Raw genomic sequence first — 25,042 nt, 5'->3', positions numbered from 1 at the left:
ATGGTTACAAGACAATAACATCCCTGTAATGGACTGGCCTGCACAGGGTGCTGACCTGAACCCTATAGAACACCTTTGGGATGTTTAGGAACGCCGACTTCGCGCCAGGCCTCACCTATCGACATCGATACCTCTCCTCAATGCAGCTCTCCGTGGAGAATGGGCTGCCATTCCACAAGAAACCCTTCATCGCCTGATTGAACGTATGCCTGCGAGAGTGGAAGCTGTCATCAAGGCTAAGGGTGAGCCTACACGATATTGAATTCCAGGTGTACCGATTGAGGGCGCGACGAACTTTTAAATCATTTTGAGCCAGGTGTCCGGATACTTTTGATCACATGGTCATAGTGTATGAGTACCACATATATTTTTCAGGCTTGTGAGTAAGATAAAATTTAATCTGGCGTATAAACTTTTTTAAATTGCTGTGGAAGCAAGGAGATGCTCTAGCTTAATATGTTGATGTTGTCATAGCTCACTCCCCAAGTCTTTCTTTTTCTTGAAAACTGAAGTACGACCATAGACAGAGAACCAACTGTAGCGGTTTGGCAGCGACAGATGAACAAACCACGTATACGCAGCTTAGAAAAAAATTAGAACACCCTTTCAGAGGTTTCCAGGTCATTCAAAAATTATTGTTGCAAGAGTGTATATGGAGTACCTGACATGATTACATTTACAGACCAATACCACAAGTGGTTCTGAGGCACCAGGTATCGACCCATGTTGAAACACCCATGTTAGTATGTAGTGTAGCCTCCAGGGATGGCAATGCAGGCGATAATACTGGCACGTAAGAGTTGTTGGTAGACCAGTCACACGAATCACTTCTCGTCCCATTATATCCCGCACGTTCTCAATTGGCAACAAGTCCGCAGATCGTGCAAGTCACGAAACTTGATGCACGTCTTGCAGAGCAGGTCGAGTTTCACGAGCAAGGTGGTCGAGCATTATCCTGTTGGAAAAACACATCACCTTTCTGTTGCAAGAGCGGTAAAAAGCCGGTCTAACAACATTCCGCACATACCGAGCGCTGGTTAGCATCCTCTCCAGAAACACCAAAGATGAACGAGTGTTGTGTAGTACCGCATCCCAGACCACAATGCCAGGGGTGGCGCCAGTATGTCTTGGACGAATACACTCTACTAGGCAGTGCCAACCATGTCTACATCGTATGCTCAAAACGATCATCACTTGCGTGAAAGCAGCATCTGCCTTTATCGCTGAAGACCACGGCCCGTTCCATCTACCAAGTGCTGCACTGGCGGCAGCAGTCGAGCCGTGCGCGCCGATGCTGTGGCGTGAGTGGAAGACGAGCTGGAGGAGTGCGTGACCATAGTACCACTGCTAATGCAAAGGTCGCAACAGTTCGTGTCGACACGCCTTGGGTTCACAAGCCCTCCTATCTGTGCTGTGCTAGCTGTAAGATCTACCACTGCTACCCTTAGTATACCACTATCCTGTAGGGCGTCTGTGCTTCGTGGCGGTCCAAAATCTCGTCTATAGGTGCGAGAATATTCGTGTGTCCACTAATACCAGCATCGCTGCAAAACTGACGTAGCACGTCCAACTTCTGGCAATTCTGCCAAAGGATCATTCCGCTACCCAAAGGACCACAGTTAGACCCATTTCAAACTCGTTCACTTGGCTGTTGGAAGCACGAGTGCGTCTCCATAGTATAGGTGCCTGCTTGGTACACACGTGTGCGCTATACTGAGCCTTCTGGATCTGAGGATTAAAGGTTAGACACAGGTGGCTCTCTGGTGGATAAGCCACGAAGTTGTCTGTTAGCGGACGACGTTGAAACCATTATCGGTAATTTCCAAGAATGATTGTGTGGTGTCACCGCCAGACACCACACTTGCTAGGTGGTAGCCTTTAAATCGGCCGCGGTCCGTTAGTATACATCGGACCCGCGTGTCGCCACTATCAGTGATTGCAGACCGAGCACCGCCACACGGCAGGTCTAGAGAGACTTCCTAGCACTCGCCCCAGTGGTACAATCGACTTTGCTAGCGATGATTCACAGTCTACATACGCTCTCATTTGCAGAGACGACAGTTTAGCATAGCCTTCAGCTACGTCATTTGCTACGACCTAGCAAGGCGCCGTATTCAGTTACTATAAGTACTATCTTCAAGAATGTATTCTGAACAGATAATATTGTGAATCATGTACCGTCAAGAACGACGTTCATCATTAATGGATTAAAGTTAAGTATCAAACTAATTACGTCCGCTTTCTGAATTCTCATTCCTTGTCATGATCCAGACCTCACGTCAGTATAGTTCTTCCCTCCTCACGCCAGCCTGCGTGAGCTAAAACGCGTGCATTTCAGCCTCCACTCGTAACACGGTGTTGGCTCTTCTGCTAACATAAAATATTGCCTATCGAAGTCGCTGGGTCCAAATGATACATATCGGACGTGCGGCCGCAAACTGATCAAGCGACTCAGGTGGCGGGCGTTGTGATCAATTATTTGTGATCGTCATTTTTATCTGTTTTCCGTCGTTCCCTTAGTTGCTCTAAATTGCATACCTCCGCCAATTATTTGTGAGTTGCTAGGGAAATCCAGACGATTTACGTCGTTAGTGAGTGGGACATCTGGTGTTCTTGGCGTTTCTTCGGCGGATTCTCTCACATGGAAGAATCTAAACTCGTGTTTATCCAGCGCAGAAAATTGTTCGACTTTTTTTCGCAAATATGGAGTAATACCGAGAAGGCACTGTGTAGACTGTGGTGGTGCGAAGTGTGTAAAACTTCGTAAGAACAGTTTCGATGCTGAAATACCGCTACAATTTCATTGAGGACAGTGCGGTAAACGAACGAGTATCAGGAGGAATACATGGTTACCCAACCAGACTACCGTAATGGACTTTCACATGTCTACAAGACGAACGACGAGTAAGGTAAGTCGTCTCCTTTGCAGTTACAATAGTTTTGTAACGCTCTTCTTTTGTCTTTCTGTAGTGCCCACCGTAAACATACTCATAACGCCCGCCAACAGAGTCACATGATCGATTTACGATAGCACGTTCGATATGTATCGTTTGGACGCCACGACTTCGATAAGGAATCATTCTTTGAAATTACCCCATTATCAGTACATCCACTACCACCCTGGTGACATATACCATCATCGAATTAAAATCGACGTCGTCATTTGAGGTATACTTTTTTCCGGCAGTGTGTTTGAATTCGGCTTTATACTTGACTACGGTGCTGATGTTCACACGTTTCTTTTATTGATAGGTAAGCAGCATATGATCCGGATGTTGTTGAACTAGGAAGTACCCTATAGCCATTGAGTACCTGTAATCAGAATATGACGAAAGCAACAAAACAAGTTGTTGAAAAGTAAACGTAAAAGTAGCACTTTTTCTCGAAAACAATTGCTTGGACAAATATAACACAAAACATAATCAAAAGAGTGTGTATTATTTCTCTTTTACACAATGTCTTTAAACAAGATACTGACGTTCATTCTGACCATAAATGTGGTCTTCTCTGAATCGTAAAAGGTATGTAATTGTCGTTCAGCGTCTGGCAAGCAATGTTTTTGATGATAATAGTGAAGTGACTTCCCTAGAAGATGATGAGAATGACACTCATCGATACGTCGCGGATTTCCGACGCAGCTATCCAGATGGAAGCCGAAGAAGATTACATCCGTTTTCATAAATGTTTCCTTTTATGGGCGATCTTAGGTCCACCATATTTAACACTGCTATGTCTCCTTAGCCGCAAAAGCCTTCCACTGGGTTTCCCTATTGCGTAGGTTCTCGTCTGTCTCACTCGCACACTACAGCGCTTAGGCTTCAATAGACAATAGGCGCCTGTGAGTTTCTCCATCTCGTGGTGAATCTGCGCTCTTTGTGGCATCCGGTCCTGGACGACAGGGCTCGTTTCAAAATTCCTGAAGGTTGACTCTTTCGGGCATAAACTTAAATAAGAGCGAAATGCTCGTTAACTCAAATTGTGTTAACGAACCACTGCAACACTTCTCTCCATCTGACTCCGGTAATAACACCGTCAAAGGCTGGAGTCTGAATTCTCGGCCCACATGATCCCACAAAGTGTTCTGCATAAATTGTGTTATTTGTCGTAAGCATAAATGTGCTCAGAAGTATCCAAACGATATGACGGCGTCACACACGTCTTACACATGCGTCATACATGTGTAATGTGGGGTCCCAGATCTGACACACCGGCGTAATTTGACTCAACGCCTATAAATAATTTAGTGCTGATTATTTGCTGCCTCTCGTTTCCAAACGATCTGCACTATTGGTGTCCTAATTATTAACGCAAGACACTTTCACCTTACAGTATCCGAATGACCTGCCCACCGATGCAGCGGTAAATTGTAATTACTATAATTAGATTTCGCAAGTGTCATGACGTCATCATCATTAGATTAGATTAGTTTTTAGTTCAATGGATCCGTGCTGAGCAGATCCTCGTGGATGTGGAACATGTAAAATTTTTTTAAGCTGAAATAACAATACTAATGGTATGAATATATACAATACATAATTTTTTCCTATTAAAAAATTCGTCAATGGAGTAGAAGGAGTTGGCCACTAGTAAGTCTTTCAGGCTCCTTTTAAACTGATCTTCATTTGTAACTTAATTTTTTATGTTTGCTGGCAAATTATTGAAGATGAGTGTTCCTGATGTAGTGGACCCCTTTTTGAATTAACTGCTTTTAAGTCCTTGTGCAGATCATTTTTGTTCCTGGTATTGTATGTATGAACTGAGCTGTTTGTTGGAAAAAGAGACATGTTATTTAGGACAAATTTCATTAAGGAGTAAATATACTGAGAGGCAGTAGTTAGTATACCCAGTTCTTTGAAGAAGTTTCTACAGGACGTCCGTGAATTTACTCCACAAATAATACGTATTACACGCTTTTGGACTCTGAAAACTTTTGTTTGACTTGAAGAGTCACCCCAAAATATTATACCATATGACATTATGGAATGAAAGTAGGCAAATTATGCAAACTTTTTCATTTTTATGTCGCCTATGTCTGCTAACACTCGAATTGCAAATACAGATTTGGTAAGGCGTTTCTGCAGTTCTGTGGTGTGCTCCTCCCAGGGAATCCACTGCTTTCGGACAATTTGCTCTGTGCCTTGATGTGAGAGGACCAGCTCTGTTTGGCTATTTGTTATAAATAACAAATCGATTATATTATTATTCTAACTATGTGAGCTTCATCCCACTGCACTCTCCCTCACATCACTATCAACGTCATGACGCTTTGGACCCCACTGTTCTCCAAATACTAACATGAAACAGTTTTACATTACAGATTGGGCTTGATATATTCTGCGCTGTGCTCAAGAAGTATCCGAATTATTATCTCAATTACACAACAAGGTCTGTACGCTGCTGTGAGGAGACCATTAGCAGCAAACTTAAAAATAGTGTGTGTTAACGCAAGACACTTCAACATTACCGTATGACGGCGTATTTCGCACAATGACGCCAAATATTAACATAAGACACTTAGACACTCCACTGTCTGTATAATTTAATGGTAAATTCCACAAAATGACGGAAAAGTGTTGGACCTCTAGACGAGTTTTTCGTGGCAGAGTGCCAGACTGCGACAGACAGACTATGGCACTGGCATTCATATGCTAGAGGGCATGCTTTGAATTTGGTAAGTATTAGTCGATTAGGCAGCAGCAAGCCAGCCAGTACTAAGCATTTTTGCTAGTCTCAGTCTGCCCTCGTACATTCTATCAAGGTTCAAACACGTGCCTACCAGGAACGTAATTCACTCCTGGGCTTGGGATCTTACAGTAACATTGCTGTCCTCGCCCCTCCCCTCTCCCTACCCCCAACTCCGGCAGTTTACTTCCCTTCAGAAGCCGTAATTTGATATTTGGTAGCCGGTGGAGACTTGAAACCGCGAGACTTGCGTTCATAGCTGTGCCAATCCTTGTACACAACTAACCTCAGCAGAGTACTGTCCACAAAATTTTTCTGCTCTTGTCTTTTACTTATTGTGCATGGTCCTCTTCGAAATACTCTCCTCCACAATTGACACACCGCTCCCAACGCTGTTTCCACTTCCGTGAGCAGTCCTGGGGCGCCTCCTGCTGAATCTCACGAAGCGCCGTCTGCAAATTTTCTTTTATCTCGTCAATCGTTGCAAATACTCGTCCTTTCAGCGGGGTTTTCAAGTTTAGAAGTAAATAAAAGTTCGCAGGCGCCAAGTCTGGAGCGTACAAGGGATGAGGCAGCACAGTGATTTCGTTTTTTGTGCAATAGTCAATCACAACAGGGATGAATGTGCAGGTGCGTTATCCCGATGCAACTGCTATGAATTGTCTCGCCACATTTCAGGCCGTCTCCTTCTCACATTTTCTCGCAGGCGTCGCAGCACATCCTGATAATATTATCGATTAAAAGTTTTTACTTGCCACACGCGTTAATGACGAACTAATCTTCAAGAACCTTTCTCGACCCGTTGTGAAGACTCAACCTTGGTCTCAATATCATAATCATGGATCCACATCTCGTCACCAATTGTGATTCTCTTAAGGAACATCTCGTTCGCTGTGTCAGGATTTCATGACATGAGCCAACTGAAATGTTGCGTTCATCTGCAATCTCTCGGACAGTCAGCCTTTGACTGGTATGCACAATTTTGTTGACATGAGCATCGTCGCTAGACGTCGAATGGCGTCCTGTACGAGAGTAGTCTTTTACTTACGTCCGGCCATTTTTAAACCGTGTGAATCATTCGTAACACCGAGTACGAATTAAGCACTCATCAGCATAGGCTTCCTGCATCATTTGGTGTGTCTCTGAAAATATTTTTGTGTTTCACGCAGAAATTAACGCAGACGCATTGCTCCTCTAACTCAGTCATCTCGAAACTCGCAAACTGTGCGACACAGTGTTCTACACAATACACCACTGACAATAAGTAACAGACTGTAAGGGTCTACGGGTTGCACGCGGCCGTATGGTACATAACACACGCTCGCCAGCCGACCTATCTGTAATGATGACAATTTGCTTGGTCAGTACATGTGCTTCCGGCAGCACTGCGACGCACGGAGTAAAGCCGTCGGCACACGGACCGCGCAACCGAACGTTGAGCGTTGAGCGTGCCGAGTTTCTGACGTCATAGCGTGGAATAGCACGCTCAGGAGTCTCTCCGAACGTGCAGAGCAATATCTGGCATGTCACATATTCTGAGCGTGCGTCTGAGCGTTGACCAATGAGATGGTACAACGCCACCTACGTCACAAGCACGCCGTCTCCCTTCAGTACAGAGTTGCGAGGCGCCATATTGGCATTCATTTTAAGCCTATATGTATATATGCCGTTTCTGAGCACCAGCAAATTAAGAATCGCTAGAAAACCCGTTGTTAACTGTGTGATTCGTCCAATAAAATAATGAGAAACATCATATTCGTGGCAAAAGATTGTAACTTGCGTATTATGAGAGTAGGCAATTTGAAGGCAGCGACATACTGAAGATCTACCCAAAACGAATTGTTCTTGGTACAATTTGTTATAATTAAATTTCAATTAGTAGCACATCCACGATTAAGGTTTCCAGCAAGGGGCAACATAATATGATTACAGATGACCTGTGTGATGTTTGTTCAGCGTAATGATTACCGCCACTGGCCTGAAAACAGTTGTTAGTTAGGGACGCTGGTTCGCGACTTGACACTCCAAAATTTTTTTCTTAACATTCGCGTTTTTATTAGGTTCTGATGCTTCATTATTACTTTAATATAAATATATACTATAATATTTGATGTTACGTAAATATAAGTTCATATTTTTTGGAGGGGTGATTTTGTTCGATTGGCTTAATCTACAGGACAGCTTGCGCTACTTGTTTAAAGATATTTTGCTCCTTTTTCTTTTACGCTTCGCAATTCACATCTTGCAAAGATTCTGCTACAGGGCAGGAACAGTGATGAAGTAAGACTGACCTTGGAGTTTTACTAAAATGTGAGAATGATGAAATAATGTTTATCTTATGCGTAGAAGTATCCCAAATTTGTAATGCACTGTTTGTAATGGAACTTTTATAGGCCTGTGTCCTCATTGATTGGACATGGTACTTTCCTTTTCGTAGACGATGGAAGAAATGTGCGTTTTAATAGAGCTAGCGTGGGAATTTTACGCGCGCCCGTTGAGTAAACAGTGTGATTTACGAACTAGAAACATCCCTCAACTGCCGCTGGAGTGCGTTGCGATGGCGTATACCACGCTGGGGCCCACGTACCGTATGCACAAGTCGAATCGTTCCTGAGCGTTCAGCAGCACGAAGACGACAGAAGGATAGAGAAACAATTAAAATCGCTCAAAAGAGGAAAGGCCTCTGGACCTGATGGGATACCAGTTCAATTTTACACAGAGTACGCGAAGGAACTTGCCCCCCTTCTTGCAGCGGTGTACCGTAGGTCTCTAGAAGAGCGTAGCGTTCTAAAGGATTGGAAAAGGGCACAGGTCATCCCCGTTTTCAAGAAGGGACGTCGAACAGATGTGCAGAACTATAGACCTATATCTCTAACGTCGATCAGTTGTAGAATTTTGGAACACGTATTGTGTTCAAGTATAATGACTTTTCTGGAGACTAGAAATCTACTCTGTAGGAATCAGCATGGGATTCAAAAAACCCAGCTCGCGCTATTCGTCCACGAGACTCAGAGGGCCATAGACACGGGTTCACAGGTAGATGCCGTGTTTCTTGACTTCCGCAAGGCGTTCGATACAGTTCCCCACAGTCGTTTAATGAACAAAGTAAGAGCATATGGACTATCAGACCAATTGTGTGATTGGATTTTAATAGAGATAACAGGACGCAGCATGTCATTCTCAATGGAGAGAAATCTTCCGAAGTAAGAGTGATTTCAGGTGTGCCGCAGGGGAGTGTCATAGGACCGTTGCTATTCACAATATACATAAATGACCTGGTGGATGACATCGGAAGTTCACTGAGGCTTTTTGCAGATGATGCTGTGGTGTATCGAGAGGTTGTAACAATGGAAAATTGTACTGAAATGCAGGAGGATCTGCAGCGAATTGACGCATGGTGCAGGGAATGGCAATTCAATCTCAATGTAGACAAGTGTAATGTGCTGCGAATACACAGAAAGATAGATCCTTTATCATTTAGCTACAAAATAGCAGGTCAGCAACTGGAAGCAGTTAATACCATAAATTATCTGGGAGTACGCATTAGGAGTGATTTAAAATGGAATGATCATATAATGTTGATCGTTGGTAAAGCAGATGCCAGACTGAGATTCATTGGAAGAATCCTAAGGAAATGCAATCCGAAAACAAAGGAAGTAGGTTACAGTACGCTTGTTCGCCCACTGCTTGAATACTGCTCAGCAGTGTGGGATCCGTACCAGATAGGGTTGATAGAAGATATAGAGAAGATCCAACGGAGAGCAGCGCGCTTCGTTACAGGATCATTTAGTAATCGCGAAAGCGTTACGGAGATGGTAGATAAACTCCAGTGGAAGACTCTGCAGGAGAGACGCTCAGTAGCTCGGTACGGGCTTTTGTCAAAGTTTCGAGAACATACCTTCACCGAAGAGTCAAGCAGTATATTGCTCCCTCCTACGTATATCTCGCGAAGAGACCATGAGGATAATATCAGAGAGATTAGAGCCCACACAGAGGCATACCGACAATCCTTCTTTCCACGAACAATACGAGACTGGAATAGAAGGGAGAACCGATAGAGGTACTCAAGGTACCCTCCGCCACACACCGTCAGGTGGCTTGCGGACTATGGATGTAGATGTAGATGTAGAACTGGCACGCTCAACGTTAACGTTCGACAGCACGGTCCGTGCGCCGACGGCTTAAGCCACTGGCTGCGGTCTGCAGCGCGCCGTATTAACTAGCGTGGCCTCGGGCGCGAATATGTCTCTCTTTTCTTAGCTCACCATGGAGCCTTTCTAAATTACCGTCATTAGGATGTCAGACGCAGTGATCACGGGTGCGCGTAGCGTGCGTGTTTTATAATCAGCTTTTGTTAATAAAACTGTTTACACTTACTCCTCGGTGTTCGCGTATTGCCGTATCTCAAAGACCCACCGCTTACAAATCCTGACAAATATTTGGTCTAAGTATCATCTGGGGCAACAACACAAACAACTCCGTTATAGAAGTGGTGTCAGAAGTGGGATGATTATGGAAAGCCTGCAGTCCTAAAGAGGTGCAGCACAACGTGAACTTCGAGCAGCAGCTGCAGCATGAACATCTTCCGGCTACGCAGGGACATCCAACGCTGGTATTCAGGTTGGTCTACTCCATTCTGGCTAGAATACGAAAGGCACTGATGAATTTTTTATTTTACATTTCAGTGGCTCATTGGTGTTAAATTAGACGAAATGTCGCAATCCAGTCAGAGTAGTGTTGTCCATCTACAAACTAATTTTAATGAACTGCAAGAAGAGATTCAGCAGTTAAAAGCAGAAAGAAGCGACTGTAACATTCCGAAAGACTTGTCAAATGATGGTTCATGCAGTACAGTTACAACTACAATAAAGAATTTTTAATTTTTGCCATCAGTAACAGTGTTTAGTGGGAAACCCGAAGATGATGTGAATGTGTTTTTTAATAAACTTGAAGGTGCCGCCCTGTTAGGATAATGGACAGATACCGATAAGCTATGGTTGCTCTTTTTTCTATGCGAAGAGTGATGTAAGGGTCTATGGGTTGCACGCAGCCATACAGTACGTAACATGCGCTCGCCAGCCGACCTATGTGGAATGCTGGAAATTTGCTTGGTCAGTACACATGCGTCCAGAGTGAGACACAGGGAGTAAGCATTGGCCGCTGTCCACAGTGTGCCGGATTAACTAGCGTGGCCTCGGGAGCGAATATGTCTCTTTTCTTAGCTCACCATGGAGCCTTTCGATACGACCGTAACTACGATGTCACAGTGAAGATGGATGTGCATAGACTGTGTGTTTTATAATTAGCCTTCGTTAGTAAAACTGTTTAAACTTACTACTCAATGTTCGTGTATTGCCGTACCTCAAGGACGCACCGCTTACAAATCCTGACAAATATTTGGTCTAATTATCGTCTGGGACAACAACACAAACAACCCCCTTATACGACATACAACAATGAAGTTTCCGGCAGTTACACACCAAACACAGGCGTTTGCAGGGATGCCAGCCGCATTTCGCTACAACATAGCACTGGCGTGAAATTCCGAAAATTCCGGAGTTTTCTAAACAGACCTCGTAATCTGACTGTGAAAACGTTTGACAATTGTGACGCCATGACTAATAAAGAGATATAATTTTTCCCATTTCTTGCACTACCTTGTACTCTATAAATATATTTCTGATGACACAGAATATTTTTCATTTGGTTATACAGTGTAGAACATGAAGTGTGTATGACTATGTTTACTGTGCTATTTTCAATACGAGTTCGCCGCGCGGGATTAGCCGAGCGGTCTGAGGCGCTGCAGTTCTGGACTGTGCGGCTGGTCCTGGCGGAGGTTCGAGTCCTCCCTCGGGCATGGCTGTGTGTGTTTGTCCTTAGGATAATTTAGTGTGTTGAAACGTCCCCCGAGAAAAATTGTACATGACTGAGCTTAAACTGACACACAATATTTTTAGCGCAACGCAATCTGACTTTCAAAAATCCCTACAAAAGAATGGCCCTGACTAACATTAAACTATACCTTTCACAAATAACTTACCTCACAAAAATCTTCATTACTCGAACTACTGCAATACAGCGAGCGCCACTATTGCCAGCTAAATAAAAGATTCAAACTACGGAAGGCACTAACTACTGATAGGGATAGTTAGCAAATGAAAGATATTAATAGCGAACAAACAATGTATTTACCTTAATAGTCATAATATATATAGCAGTTCATGACAAATTACAAAACTCCGCCATCTCTCTCCCCACATCCACCACTGCTGGCGGCTCACCTCCAACTGTGCAACGCTACGCGCTGTTCACATCCAGCTGCCGCTGCCCAACACTACAATGGCAGACAACAATGCAAACTAGCCACAGGCTGCACACAGCACAGCCAGTGATTTTCATACAGAGCGCTACATAACGTTGCCAATAAGAAAACATAAACAGCCTACTTACAGTGTAAGCTTAGGGACTGATCACCTTAGCAGTTAAGTCCCATAAGATTTCACACACATTTAATACGAGTTCCTTATGTAAGGACTTGGATTTGATTCTGACGATCTGTCAGGTAGTTTCATTAAATGTATTGTGTGAAACAGAATGCAACAGGTACAAGTGTTGTAAGAACTGTGGAGCAAGAGAGGTATCGATAGTTATTGGGTCAAACGGTGTGGGGCACTCAGTTGCAGATGGTGCGCAAGCATGGCGGTACGGAAGAAAGTATTTTGTGTAGTAAAGGTGTGCGCTTAACGCGATATTGATACCGGACTTTCTTGTGTTAGACCAGTTTGAAATTTGACTTGATGATGCATATTCTAAACGGACGTTGTATTACGCAAACGCTATTGCTTTTTGCAGAATGATGCTTGTGGCAATGACAATGCACTCGGGAAAAGACAGTACAGTCGTCGGTGTAGAACGGAGATGCGTTACATAACATTAATAATCGTGAAAGAAAGTTGTATACATGGAAGAGGCCTGGAGACACTGGAAGTTTCAGATAGATTATATAATGGTGAGACAGATTTAGGAACCAGTTTTAAATTGTAAGACATTAGCAGAGGCAGATGTGGACTCTCACCACAATCTATTGGTTATGAACTATAGATTAAAACTGAAGAAACTGCGAAAATGTGAGAATATTAGGAGGTGGAATCTGGATAAACTGAAAGAATCAGAGGTTGTAGAGACTTTCAGAGAGAGCATTAGGGAACGGTTGAATTGAGCAGGGGAAAGAAATACAATAGAAGAAGAATGAGCAGCTTTGAAAGGCGAACAAGTCGGTAAAAAGACGACGGCTAGTAGAAATCCTTGGTAACAAAAGAGATATTGAACTAAATTGATTAAAGGAGAAAATATAAAAATGCAGTAAATGAAGCAGGCAAAAAGAAATACAAACGTCTCAAAAATGGGATCGACAAGAAGTGCAAAATGGCTAAACAGGGATGTCTAGAGGACAAATGTAAGGATGTAGAGGCATATATCACTAGGGGTAAGATAGATACAGCCTACAGGAAAATTAAAGAGACCTTTTGAGAAAAGAGAGACACTTGCAAGAATATTAGGAGCTCAAATGGAGAACCAGTTCTAAGCAACGAAGGGAAAGCAGAAAGGTGTGGGAGTATACAGAGAGTCTATATAAGGGCGATGAACTTGAGGGCGATATTATGGAAATGGAAGAAGACGTAAATGAAGATGAAATGGGAGCTATGATACTGCGTGAGGAATTTGACAGAGCACTGAAAGGCCTAAGTCGAAACTGGGCCCCAGGAGTAGACAACATTCCATTACAGCTACTGATAGTCATGGGTGAGCCAGTCCCGACAAAACTCTACCATCCAGTGACCAAGATGTATGGGACAGGCGAAATACCCTCAGACTTCAAGAAGAATATGATAATTCCAATTCCGAATAAAGCAGGTGATGAAAGGTGCGAAAACTACCAAACTATGAGTTTAACAGGTCACGGCTGCAAAATACTAGCAATAATTCTTTACAGACGGATGGAGAAACTGGTAGAAACCGACCTCGGGGAGGATCAGTTTGGATTTTGTAGAAATGTTGGAACACGTGAGGCAATACTGACCATACGATTTATCTTAGAAGAGAGAGTAACGAAAGAAAAACCTACGTTTATAGCATTTCTAGACTTAGAGAAGGCTTTTGACAATGTTGATTGGAATACACTCTTTCAAATTCTGAAGTTGGCTGGGGTAAAATACAGCGAGCGAAAGTCTACATACAATTTGTATGGAAACCAGATCGCAGTTATAAGAGACGAGGGGCAAGAAAGGGAAGCAGTGGTAGGGTAGGGAGTGAGATGATGTTATCCAAACTGTATATTGAGCAAGCAGTAAAGGAAACAAAAGAAAAATTTGGAGTAGCAATTAAAATCCATGGAGAAGAAATGCCGATGGGATTGTAAGGACCTGGAAGGACAGTTGATCAGAATGGACAGTGTCTTGAAAGGAGGATATAAGATGAACAGGTACAAAAGCAGAACGAGGATAACGGAATGTAGTCAGTTTAAGTCAGGTGATGCTGAGGGAATTAAATTAGGAAATGAGATACTTAAAATATTAGATGAGTTTTCCTTTTGGGGAACAAAATAACTGATGGTAGTCGAAGTAGAGAGGATATAAAGTGTAGACTGGCAATGTCAAGGAAACCGTCCTTGAAGAAGAGAAATTCGTTAACATCGAGTATAGATTCAAGTGTTAGGACGTCTTTTCTTAAAGTATTTGTATGGAATGCAGCCATGTATGGATGTGAAACACGGACGATAAGCTGTTTAGACAAGAAGAGAATAGAAGCTTTTGAAATGTCGTGCTGCAGAAGAATGCTGAAGATTTGATGGGTAGATCACGCAACTAATGAGGAAGTACTGACTAGAATTTGAGAGAAGAGGAATTTGTGGCACAACTTGACTAGAAGAAGAGATCGATTGGTAGGACATGTTCTGGGACATCAAGGAATTACCAATTTTGTACTGGAGGGCAGCGTGGAGGGTAAAAATCGTAGAGGGATGCCAAGAGATGAATACACTAAGCAGATTCAGGAGGATGTAGGTTGCAATAGTTACTTGGAGATGAAGAAGCTTGCACGGGATGTAGTAACATAGAGGGCTGCATGAAACCAGTCTCTGGTCTGAAGAACACAACGCAACACAGATAAACTGTGAATTTAAAATCGCTCATTTTCTTGACTACGATATATGACGTGTGCTAAAACAGTCTAGTTTTGAAATCGGCAAAGTATAGCAAGTGGAGTGTTAATTTAAACACGTGTGGACTGTACCAAACTATCGTGTGCGAACGTTGCAGTTGGACTATTACGACCTTCAGGTGCTGCATAAGCAGTTACTTTGTTCCGGCCTACGACAAATGGATGCTACGCAACTTATTACTACCGCCAACCGAAACCGGGTGCAAGGAAAGAGGATATTTTAAAGCCAAGAACACGACTGGATGAACTTATGGGATTCATATCAGCAACTTCAAATTGTTTCTACCGCCGTTGCCACATCACGCCGATCCTCTTCGAGGAACACAATTGTGAACAATTTAATTTTTTTCTGCTTTGTAATAGACTCTCTCTTAACGTTTCTCTCTGTAAATAAAAGTAGTATATAGTAAAGACTGTTCACTTCAAGTGATTGTTAACCCCACCACTAATAATAGTTATTGCCATTATTTATGTGTTTTTCCTTTACAGAGTATTTGTACTAGTCGTTGCTTGCGTTGTATGTGTCTGTTAGAAGGGTGTGCTTCCAGTAATTTAGACAAGAGAATTTATGTGTTGAACGTGTAAGTTGAGGCATCTGCCATTAAAGTTATTTACACCGACCAATTACATAGAAGTAGCTTATTCGCCGTTGGTTCAAGTTAGCTTATTAGGGGGAACTTTGAATCTGACAGCTGTCAAAGCACACTACTTTGTTTACATACCACATAATGTCACATTCTCATTCATTTATGTTTAGATTCATATTTATCTGGGTCTAACTGTTACTGGCAAGCAAAATTACAGTATACTGTGTCATTATTTATCAAATTAACTTCAGAGTGTTTTACGGTTTTCCACTATCAAAAGATTTTAACAGGATTGAGAAACTTCTCATATAGAGATGTGCTTTTGAAGTATCCAGAAGTAAAATGAGTTTGTGTGGCTCCCACAGTATTAATTACTTCATGCAGTTTTCCTTTAAACATTATCTGATTACAAATTCACAGTCATAGTAAATCTCCGGGAACCGTTATCTTCACATATGTCGACCGTGGAGTGACAGGACTGGGTTGTTTGACGCTGTCTTACAGAATTTTAAATCTTTGGATTGAAGTTTCAAAATTAGTGGGAGTGGTTTGTTTGTGTTTGGATCAAATAATACAAAATATGACTATCAAAGTGGATGAATCGGTAGCCAGTCTTAAGGTGTGGGGTGAAGAGCAAGGGGAAAATAAAGAAAAGGTACCTGTTATGGGAAAGGTGGAAAAAGAAATAGTAATTAAGACATAACCAGGTGTAAAAGTGGGGGACAAAGTTGAAACAGAAAGTATGTTTGCTGCAATGTTAACAGAAATGAAAGGAATGAAAGAAGATTTAAGAGAAGATAGGAAGGCTGTAAGAGATGGAATGAAGGATGTAAAAGAAGGATTCAATAGAAAGATGGAAGTTGTTAGTAGGGAGGTAGAAGCAGTTAATAAATCTCAAAAGGATATGGGAGAAGAACTGAGGAATTTAGATATGAAATTTGAACAAACATTTAAGGATTTTACAAGGGAACTAGATGATGGGATAGAAAAGAAGATTTCTGAGATAAAGTCAGGTGTACGCAAAGATTTTGATAAATTTAAAGACGATGTTAAAGAGACATTTAAAGAAACAGAATTCGAGTTGATGGAAAAGCAAAAGAGATTCAGGGAGGATGTAAATGGAAGGGTGGAATGCTTGGATAAAAATATAGTAGCAGAAGGTGAAGTGTGATGAGAAAGAAAGATGTGAAGGAGTATTGTGATATAATGTTGCAGGAACATAGCAAGAAAGGTCAAGCAGAAGTGGAAGAAATGTAAGGGTCCATTTCTATGACTGAAGACAATAGGGACTTTGGAAAGTAAGGTAGAAGATAGGAATTGCATAGCTCAATGTGTGAAAGATAGTATTAATTTTAATAATATTGTGTTTGATCCTAAAGGCAATGTCCATCCAATGGCTTTTGTGAATAGTTTAAGAATCCAGTTTACTGTAAAGTAGATTGAGAAAGATAAATTAAGGAGGGCCAGAGCTTGTTTGAAAGGTGAGAGTTTAGATTGTGGGGTGGGGGCAGATGTACCAGACAGATAGCAACTTTTTAGGATTTTGTATTAGGTTTCGTAGCAGCATACTGGTCTAAGGAGAAACAGCCCTCTGCCTGAAATTTAGCAACTTCGCTAATATGAAGCCAACGCAAAACTGTATGAGGTTAAAGTAAAGCACGATTTCCATTGATTTTGTTGTTATTGATTTGTTGAATCTAATAAAACATGCCCCAGACGTGTATCTGCGGTAGTTTTCCAGAACATACAGAGAAGCAAAAACTTAATTTCGTAAAATTTTTAATTTATTATTTTCTTGGCCCAATTTGTTTTTTAAATTCCAGACAATTGCACAAAGTTTCCAACAGAAGTTGAAGAGAATTTAATTTTCGAAACGTGATGGTAATAACGTCAACTGAAACTGAGCGCTCGTACTGATTATGAACGCTAGGTGGAGAACCTGTCTCCTGTAACATTCGAAATACTCCGCTAATGGTTCATACATTCTGAATCCTCCGAGTTGTAGAACGTAGCCCGCATCTCGTGGTCGTGCGGTAGCCTTCTCGCTTCCCACGCCCGGGTTCCCGGGTTCGATTCCCGGCGGGGTCAGGGATTTTCTCTGCCTCGTGATGGCTGGGTGTTGTGTGCTGTCCTTAGGTTAGTTAGGTTTAAGTAGTTCTAAGTTCTAGGGGACTTATGACCACAGTAGTTGAGTCCCATAGTGCTCAGAGCCATTTGAGCCATTTGAGCCATTTGTAGAACGTATGCGATATTCGTTAACTGCAGCCATAGCATTACCATCACATTTGCCATAAAGAAACACCATATCGGCGTATTCCTCTGTCATTAATTCGAAAGACATCCCTATTTCACAAATAATGTACAAACTACAGCAGTTACTATGTGGTTACACTTAAATAGACTGTTGTTATTATGTTCTTTTACTGAACAATTCTTTCTTTCTTTCTTCCTTTCTTTCTTTCGATACTGCCTTTATCCCGCATTGTGCGCAGGGTTGGCAGGGCTACGTCTAGTGTAAATCGTGAACTAGTGTGATTGTGTTTAAAATGTCTGCGAGTTGTGTAACTGAGGCGGGACGTGGGGACCAGCCCGGTATTCACCTAGTAGGATGTGGAAAACCGCCTAAAAATCACAACGAGGTTTGCCGGCACACCGGCCGTCGTAGTTAATCCGCCTGGCGGATTCGCTCTGGGGCCGGCGCGCCTACCCGAGTCCAGAAAGCAGCGCGTTAGCGCTCTCGGCTATCCTGGCGGGCGTTCTTTTACTGAACAATACAGAAAAATAACAACTGAAACAACTCACTAAATGTTGCCAACAATGACCTAAACGTTTCTCCATTCTTAATGGAAAGTAAACAAATTTACTTGTACGAGGGCTATTCAGAAAGTAGGGAACGTTTTGGCATTAAAAAAAGAACTAAGTACAGGGAATACATTTTATTATACACATATGAAAGAGCGACTGACATACTGCTTTTCCACATAGTCACCAAACACGTTGAGGCACTTGTCATAGCGGTGGACCAGCTTTGAAAGACCTTTGTCATAAATAATGCCGCCTGAGACTTCAGCCAGGGACTCATGCTCGCCTATAAGCTCCGCGTCGTCATCAAAGTGCTGCGTTGCAAGCCAGTTCTTCATCTTGGGAAACAAGTGGAAATCGCTTGGTGCTAGATCGGAGCGGAGGGAAAATTTCCCGTTGCCGGGTGAGGTCCGGCATTGTAGTGCAAAAACAAAATGTTGGATGTCAGTTTTCCTCGGTGTTTGTTTTGAACTACTCTTCTAAGGCTATCCAAAGTTAGACAATACCGGGCAGAGTTTATGGTTGCTCCACGTTAGAGAAAATCAATAAGAACCACATCTTGTCAATTCCAAAACACTGTCGCAGACATTTTCTTGGTTTTGAGGGGGTCCTTGTGTGCCCCCACTCCATGGACTGTAATTTTGTCTCGCAATTGACGTGTTTCACCAAAGTTTCGTCACCGGTTACGATTCGATCCAGTAACGAATCAGCATGTTTGTGGTAGGCCTCCAGAAATGTCAACGTTGCCACCATTTGCTGTTCTTTATGGTGATCTGTAACCATTCTGGGCACCCATTGCGCACAAAATTTGTGGTAGCCTAGCTTATGAGTGACAACTTCAAACAACAAAGTCCGTGAAACTTGTGGAAAAGAAAGCGAAAGCTCCGTTATTGTGAAGCGACGGTTTTCACGGATCATTTCATCAACTTAAGCGACAAGATCGTCAGTCACAGTGCTCGGGCGTCCTCTCTTCTCTTCATCATGAACGTTGGTTCGGTCATTTTTAAACCGAATGCACCATTTCCGGACAGAACATTCACTCATTACGTTGTTTCCGTACACTTCGCGCAGTTCACGATACATTTTTATAGCTTTTAGGGTTTCTGCCAAAAAAAAAAAAAGCCGTATCACAGACCGCACCTCACAACTGGCGGGATTTTAGATTCCAGCGCACATTTCAAATTCGAATATCGAGAAAACCAGACGTGCACAGACGTTGCCACTGTCATGGATGGATGCCAACTGAGTTGCGGAATACCCACATACCAAAATATACGCGATCGTCGGGCGCCTAGCGGCGTCAGACGGAAACTTTCCTTACTTTCTCAATAGCCCTCGTATAATAATCTTTGGTTCTCTGGATGTTCTGGAAAACTACTACAGATACACATCTGGGACATGTTTTATTAGATTCACCAGACCAATAACAACGAAATAATTGGAAATCGTACTTTACGTTAAGCTCGTATAGTTTTGCGATGGCTTCATATTAGCGAAATTGCTGAATTTCAGGCAAAATGTTTTATTATCCGTAACTCCGTAACGGAACATTTGCGGACCTATGTTTATATGAACTTTTTTCTTCAGTTTTACTTGTAGAATAACATATTAAAATATTTGCATATCTTCGTGAATCACCATGTATGTCTGAAATTTGTTGTGAGCCTCTATTGGTACTGAACGGTATTAGAGGTGGACTGTTTGTTTTTAAATCGTGAATAAGACTTTGCTGCAATAATTGCAGTTGGTAAAAAAGGCAAAAAGAAAGTCTTCCGATCGTTTATTGATGCTCCCGCGATACACAAGTTGCAATTGTGCTGCAATATTACAAATTATTTAACATATTTTAACTCAGTATCTCTTCCGAAATTTTTGAATCTTAAAACTCTAAGTAAACTTTTTCTTATTCTAACGGCAAGATTAGTCAGGTTTAATCGTAAAACATTTTGGGTGTCCAGCAACATTCCGTCAACGTTTTAGGAGACTTTAGATTAAAAATCCGGTTATGTTAATCGCCATGAACCACTGACTTCTTACTTGCTTAACTCATTTTGTAGCTCTGTAACCACACATTACATAATATGCTGAGGAAATACGCGTATCCGACAGTGTTAGTAATCTAAGAAGGGTTTTGTAGACTGGAAATTTTTGTCAGCTGCATTCTCATTGTTGACTGCTTACGTAGAATTATCGCGCCATGTTAGCAGGAGGATGGGGAGACGTATTGGCATGGGCAGAGACAGGCTGGGCGCGCCGGCAGGTGGCCACAGCCGGGCCTCCTTGGCGCGGACCCTTTCAGGCTCGCTTGATAGCGTGAACAGAAAGCCGCGCAAGCCAACCGATCTGAGATATTTCTCAAATGTTATTTAAAGAAAGTATTCGGCAATAAACTCAAATTCTCGCACATTTTAGAGTTTAATTCGTCAGCTTCAAGACGAACCGGCTACCATTTCGTTAATGGTCATAGTTATTGTGGTATTTCGATAATAGAAAACTACTGCAACAAATTCTTAGTTCGCAGTGAAAAATAGGTATCGCTATGAATTTGTGTCTGGCGCGTGACAGTTACATGCTGTTGCCCATTAAGTGTAGATGATATACTGAATTATCCTCTAAACTTGTAAGGAGATCGCATTCTGTTTCCAATTTCGAGAAAACTTAATATATTTAACGCGCTCCGTGACGAACTCGTGCGTCAGTGAAAAAAACTGGAATAAAATACTCTTAAATTCCTCGTATCTCATAAATTGTTTGAGATATCCAAACAAAATTTTGTCAAATAATAGCGCGCAAAGACGAGAGTGTTTTGCCATACGATTAATATGCGGAACTTCCATAATCTACCGCGATAATCAAACGACTACTGATTTTTTCGGTGCAATAATGGAATTATTGAGAGCCATCGATAGCTCGTGAAACGAGAACGGCTGTGGGTTCTGTGACAAAAAATGAAGAAATTACTAGTTTATTTTTATACTGAGAATGGGCTGTTTCATAAACTATTGACCTGAGAAGCACGCAGTCGTTAGTTTAATAATACACTATTTCAGGATTCTGTCACAATTTGAACTGGATTAGAGTCTTAGTGAGATGAATATTTCTGTACTCTGCTGTTTTTTGACAAAAGAAGCAGATTCTAACATGGTGACAAGAGAAGTTACGCATTCGTCAAAACTCGTCACAGTGCTTCATTAGTCAATGTATCCTCAACTGATAAATCCAGTGCTGTCGTGTAACATTTGCAGTGGCTTCTTTTGTCAGCATTTCAATGAACGTACACTTCTTGTTGTATTTTGTCACATTACTTTTCATCTAGGCCCATCCACTCTGTCGGATTTAAATGAGCATGATATGGAGGATGCCGTGCCATTTACGTTTAGCCAGTTCGACGACTTGGTAGCGTGAAGTTTTGGCTTATACGGCACTACAAGTTCCATTAACTTCGCTTTATACGTGTTAGGTTCAACTGTATCTCATGCTACATTTCTTTGTACGCAGAGCAAAACATCCCGTTTCCTCCACTGCATTGTTGGAGATCTATGTATCGCAACAGTGTGGTATGGCGCTCTGTCCATTACTATTGTCAAATTACGGGAAATGTTTTCCAGCACAACGTTATCTTCCCAACTGGTGAACGGTGACCCTGGATGATACTTTTATTGCAAAACTCTTATTCAGATGTAATGGGCTGTTGCTATTAATGCAACGCAAACACAAACCACTTCTTCACAATACATGACAACTACAGAACATTTCAATGCAGTAAAATACGACTGTACAACAAGAGCTGCCGAACGCTGACGCATCTACTACCTGACGCCACGTGGTACTGTTTACCCTTGGTTTGGCAACAGGGGCGCTTTCCCTGCCGTACCGCTGGCGGCGTGGCAGGGAAAGCAGGCTCGCCATTGGTGTTGCCTGGGAAACGAAGTCACGCCCCATTCTGGTAAGCCAAACGTCAAAAGTCGCAACTAATTTTAAACGCACTATAATGCATGCTGTTTATTCATTATGTTGCAAATGGGGGCGCGTTATCAGCCGATCCGGTGGCAGCGTGGTAGGGAAAGCCGGCTCCCCATTGGTGTTAACTGGGCAACTGCGACACGCCCCTCTCTGTCTAATCAAACATCAAGAATCGCAACTAATTTTGAACGCACTGTATTCTAGACAGTCGGTTTTTAAAGATCCTCTTATTGTTTTTAAGCTTCTTCGTATATAAGGACACTTTAAATTTTAAAGTATACAACTCCACGTATTCGACAATGACACACCGAATCTGCACTCCCTCTTCTGATATGGAACTTTTCTCCAGTATTTGCAACTTTTGCAACTATATTTTGATGCAAAATTGATTGCATAAAAATAGATGAGTCACTATATTTTCCTTATGCTCCAATATCTATATAAGTTAACCCATAATCCGCAATGCATAAAGCAAGTAAAACGACAGAAAATAATTGTTATCGTTATAGTGGAGAGCTTCTGTTACGAAGTAGGCGTAACATATTCCACATCCATCTCCCCAGTTGGTCGATCACACCTGACCGTCAGCTGGCTGCTGACTAAATCAGCTGCTCAGCATTGCTGCTTCCTAGTGTTTTATAGCCCAAACTGCTGGGGCTGCCCTCTTATAAGCATTTTTATGTTTCATCTGTTACGCTGTAAATCAAATAATGCTGTGCTCAATTTGAAGGATGGTTCCAGCACCGCAGTGCTTTAGTAGGCATAGCGGTGTGCCCTAGACTTCATCCTCCCACCTCTGGATAGACATATACAGCCAGTTAGAGGGAGATCTACATTACAACACGTACTCCGAAATACAGTGCAACTTGACTTGGCGTTGTCGTCATCGTTATGGGTGAAAAAAGCTATAAGATCAGAGAAAATTGTAGGACCAACCAGGGATCAAATCCTAAGCCTAAATTTTGTAGTCTGGAACTTAAGTCACTGAGCCACAAAGGCACATTCCTGGATAAACCGTTAATAAGCTATTTTGTATGACAGAAACTGCACTAAGCCAAGAGAACAAATACTAATTCTGTACGAGAAGTAAACAAAGAAAACACAGTGGATTATATGTTATTCGTTATTTAATTTACAGATAGTTTATTGGTGAATAAATTTGTTTGAATGATCTACTTATTCGAATAATTATCAAATAGGAATCTATTGGAAAGATACCGATCACTGTTTACCACTACACCTCACGGTTACCTTGTCTTTCAGTTCATATTATCAAACGTAATGACTCCTTCTAGTTCATTTGCTTGATTTATTCACGAGATCCTATGGTGTAGCTTAGTTGAAGTTTCTTTGCTAATTATAAACAAGTTGACAATTATAGTCTCTAGTCACGCTCACAACGTAAATCTTTTTAATTTGATCTGTTCAAAAACGTGTAAATGTCAATGAGATTTTTGCAGATTACTGAAAGCAAGCAATAATTCATCAGCTATTATTTCATGCAGAGATACAGTTCCACAAGTGAAACAATGGCCATCAATAACATTCAATATTTGGTTATCACTTTAATTTTCGTTATACTGTGGTAACAGTTGCTGACTCTCAGGTATTTTAAAGGCATATTTGCATGCTGAGCTTTTATCGGCAGAAGAAAACGCAACTATAACTAATGAAATAAACAAAAATTTGAGCCATAAATATAGTTGTATGCAGCGGCTGGAAACATTTGAAGTTTTCTGATCGTCGTAGTATTGGCGGAAGAGGAAGAGTCACCTTTTCTATTCTAGGTCTTGTCCAGATCGGACGTATGTGGCACACCGCCATTAATACTAAATTATTTCACTATTTTATTTACGAGTTGCAACCAAACGGCACTAGTCATTGTGTAATGTAAGTGTCGTAGGTTAAATTGTGTCTTTATTTTAAACATATTGTTATTACTAACTTATGTACGTTTTATTTTTTGTCTTTAGTCATTTTAAGATTGTTGGGTTACTTGTAATGGCAAAAAGATTCTGTACTTTTAAGCAAAAAGTCATCCAGCTCGATCCACCGCCGTCTTCGGGTGTTCTTTGATAACGAAGTCCTATTTATGTGGAAACACAGAGAGAAGAAACACGGTCGAAATTACATGAAGGGACCTTTAACAAAAATGCCATGCTCAAGCGCTATTTAATATTCATTACTATAACTCATTGTATGGTCTCGATCCATGAACGAATGAGCAAAAACAAATAATAATAATTAAATTGACAACTTCGTGTCTGGACGCATTGTTATATGTACTATATTGTCTTCCTTTTATTACATATTTATTGGAAACGACAAACGAGATACGAGACTGGAACACATTGATGTAAGATCAATTACTGGAATATATGTCGACACCTGAAATTACGCTGCAATCGCGGATACAAGGTAAGGCACCGCATCTTTACATCAACAATCAAGACCAAGGGTTTCGTATTATCGTAGCTTGCTTGGTAGATTTATCACGATTTTTAGTTTCCGTAGCACTAATTTTAAGCTACATCGCGGTTTCCAAAATTATTTTCATTAATCATACAGTGCAACAGTACAATTTTATCAGTTCACAATATGGCCGCCTTTAGTTCTGTATGACGTAATACGGCGTGCATCCATTAGTTCTCAAAATTCCACCATTACTTTAGACAATTAATTTTCTTGTGCAGATTACCCATACGAGTTTAAAAATTTTTATTGTGTCGTACATTACTTTCTTCATGGTACTGACCAGAAAACAATTAGCAAAGATGGAGAACCAG

This window comes from Schistocerca cancellata, chromosome 3 (assembly GCF_023864275.1).
Source record: "Schistocerca cancellata isolate TAMUIC-IGC-003103 chromosome 3, iqSchCanc2.1, whole genome shotgun sequence".
Taxonomy (NCBI): domain Eukaryota; kingdom Metazoa; phylum Arthropoda; class Insecta; order Orthoptera; family Acrididae; genus Schistocerca; species Schistocerca cancellata.
Note: the sequence above shows the minus strand (reverse complement) of the source record.